This window comes from Brachyhypopomus gauderio, chromosome 20 (assembly GCF_052324685.1).
Source record: "Brachyhypopomus gauderio isolate BG-103 chromosome 20, BGAUD_0.2, whole genome shotgun sequence".
Classification (NCBI taxonomy): Eukaryota; Metazoa; Chordata; class Actinopteri; order Gymnotiformes; family Hypopomidae; genus Brachyhypopomus; species Brachyhypopomus gauderio.
Genome location: NC_135230.1, coordinates 1,665,895 through 1,669,272, shown reverse-complemented (window position 1 = coordinate 1,669,272; position 3,378 = coordinate 1,665,895). Strand labels below are relative to the sequence as shown.

The window sequence follows — 3,378 nt, the reverse complement described above, 5'->3', positions numbered from 1 at the left end:
TTTAATTACATAAAATTATTTATGCTTCCTTTCCATATTTAAATAATTTAATTAATAATTTAATTAATTAAATCTCATTTTAAATATTTATTTAACGTTTTAAACAATTATTTCTTTGTTCATTTATTTATATAATATTGTCACAAATAACCCTCCATAGTTTAAATGTTATCACTGTTAAATGATGTTAAAGGTTGTTTAAATGTTGATAACTTGTTAAAGGATGTTAAAGTTTGTTTAAATGTTATCAATGTTAAATAATGTTAAAGGTTGTTTAAATATTATCACTGTTAAATGATGTTAAAGGTTGTTTAAATGTTATCACTGTTAAATGATGTTAAAGGCTGTTTAAACGTTGATAATGCTGAAATAGGTTAATGGAGTAGTTGTTGTGGTTGATTTGTTATTTACATGTGTGGGGCAAAAACTGTTGAGGGGTAATTGGTTGTGGGTTAGTAAATTTGAGTTGTTGTTCAGTTATTATGGAGGGTTATTTATGACAATATTATATAAATAAATGAACAAAGAAATAATTGTTTAAAACGTTAAATAAATATTTAAAATGAGATTTAATTAATTAAATTATTTAAATATGGAAAGGAAGCATAAATAATTTTATGTAATTAAATTCATCGTTAGTTGATTGTGATATTTGTATTTCATTAATTGTTTAACTTAAATAATTTAATTAATTATTTCATTATTTATTTCATTATTTCAAGCGCGTCGTCGAACCATGAAATAATTAAATCTGTCAACATCAGCCATCAAACTCAGTGGGCGGGCCTAACTCCGATCGATGCAGGTTGATTGCTCTGGCCTGTGTGAGTGTTTTCTCAGCATGGTGGCTCTCGACATGGATCTGCAGGACATTTCTCAGGAGTTCGTTAGAACTATCTTACAGCTAGCGGAGGAAATTGAATCAGGGGCTGCAGCCCCAGACTCTGTCACTGATCAAATACACGACTTTATAGAAGTGTTAGGGCTGCTTTCTGCTCTCTCTCACCAAAATATAGACTACAGGGTAACTGCAAACTTTGAAGAAGTGCTCCAGCGCTTCTCCATCCAACCACAGCAAACTACAGCAGGCCCAGGTCGCCCAGCCTTTCACATCCCCAGCGGAATGCTGGAGCACCATGTTCTCTGTGGAGTAACAGCTCCTGAAATCGCAGATATGTATGGAGTGTCTGAGAGGACCATCAGGAGACACATGGAACAGAACGGAATACGGTGGGTAACCAATCATTTGTTCCATATAAATTTCCCTAATGTAGCATCATCTAGTTCAGGTATCACCAAATGGCGGACCGCGGTCCGGATCCGGACCCGAACGCCGTCCTGTCCGGACCCAATCACATTCCTGATTAACTGGATACGGACCCAAATGCCAAAAAAAATTTAACGGGAGACTATATTTTAAACCGGAGAATTTATTTTCAGACGAGTGTTACGTTCACCACCCATTTGAGTGTTACGTTCGCCACCACACCCCCCCCCCCCCCCCCCCGCTCAACAACTTTCGTTCGCCACCGCGGACCCGGACCTAAGGTCTGAGCTATCTGCCAAAAATGGACCGCGGAAAGATTTAATTGATTACCCCTGATCTAGTTCTAACTAAAGTACTGAAAGTACTAGCTAGGTCAGTGTAACGTTTGTCAGTGTAACGTATATTTTTGCACCCAATTTTCTCAAACAGTCAGAAAACTGAACTGATAAACGTTACACTGACCTTACTACTATATGAAAACAGTTTATCATGGCTTTAATATACTAAAACATTGAGCTATGAACACCAAACTTAACTTGTTTATTACTCTTCATTCATACTGTCTACTGCTGTAAAGATGAACATGTACAATTGTAAAGTATATTGTATAGAGATATCCCTTTCCCATCATATATGACTTTGCTCAATGCTTTTGTTTGCTGCAGAAAGACAGACCTCTATTCACCACTCACTAATGAAGAGCTGGACTACATTGTAACTGATGTCCACAGAAGCCACCCAAACACGGGCTACAAGCTAATGCATGGTCTTCTGAAAGCCAGAGGTATACGTGTTCCAAGTAAGTGTGTAGAGAGACATTGTATTGGATGGGATTTAATGCTATCTAGCTGTGTAAAGAATGAAGAGAGCACTGCAATGGTTTTAATGTTCTGGCTGATATATACAGCTGTTTAGAGAATGAAGAGAGCGCTGTGTGTGAAAGACTGCCCTGCCAAAAATCCAGCTCACGCCCAGCTTGTCATCCACAAAAACATAGCCTATGCTGGTAAAGAGCTAGTTTTTTATTGGGTGTCCAGCTGGACGTGGGCTGGATTTTTTTTTTTAGAAGGGTAGTGGCGAGCAAGCCAAGGTGCATGAAAGCTGTGATTAAATATCAGGGTTATTCCACCAAATATTGATTAGTGAACTCATCCAAAGTTAAAACATTACTATTGTTATTTCTAAATGAATATGAACTTGTTTTCTTTGCATTATTTGAGCTCTGAAAGTATTGCATCTTTTCCTTATTTTTATATTTCATATTTTCTGCAGAAAATGCTCTAAATGAAAATATTTTCATTTGGAATTTTAGAGAAATATTGTCAGCAGTATATAGAATGAACCAATAATGTTCATTTTACTCACATACATCACTTGCAACGGTCTCTTAATTTTTTTCCAGAGTGGTATGTGTTTTTCAGCTATATTTCTTTTCAGTCTCAAGGTTGAGAGAGTCTTTTCGCAGAGTTGATGCAGAGGGTGTGTGCATGAGACGTCTACGGTTGCATACACTAAGACGACGGCAGTATTCTGTGCCTGGCCCAAATTACTTATGGCACATCGACGGTAACCATAAGCTCATAAGGTATCAGTAATACTGGCAGAAAGAAAAATCTATGTACAGATATGTGTACAACATTGTGAGTTAGCTAACCTGTTCACAATTGTCTCTTTCATACAGATGGAGGTTTGTGGTCCATGGAGGGGTGGATGGATTCAGTCGCTTGGTGGTTTACCTTACTGTGGCTGGCAATAACAGAGCAAACACAGTTGCTGCCACACTCCAGAAATGTTTATAATTTTACCTGTCCTGTATATGTCCTCATACAGAGCTAATTTTCCCTGTTTCATTTCTCCACATGGCTGCCCGCCTGCTTGAGGTATAATGAGATGAGGAGAGACAAGCGATCCATCCTGGCCGGCCACCTCCTGCCTAACCGGATGCCTACACCATGATGGACATTATTACATCTTTTTCGGTCTAAATGGACATTATTGCATCTTTTACATTCTGTCTACATTCTGTCTATATTGTTGTTGTTGTCATGGTGACCGGTGTCGGCCAGAGGAGGATGGGCTCCCCCCCTGAGTCTTGGTTCCTCTCAAGGTTT

The 3,378-nt window shown here is 38.1% G+C and overlaps 1 long non-coding RNA gene across 1 annotated transcript; it reads left to right on the top strand.

Annotated features, from left to right (window-relative positions):
* Window positions 1-713: 713 nt before the first annotated feature.
* Window positions 714-3,378, top strand: LOC143484080 (uncharacterized). Its single transcript, XR_013122537.1, has 4 exons — window positions 714-1,230; window positions 1,933-2,066; window positions 2,705-2,852; window positions 2,949-3,378. It is a non-coding gene; the product is annotated as an uncharacterized LOC143484080 (long non-coding RNA).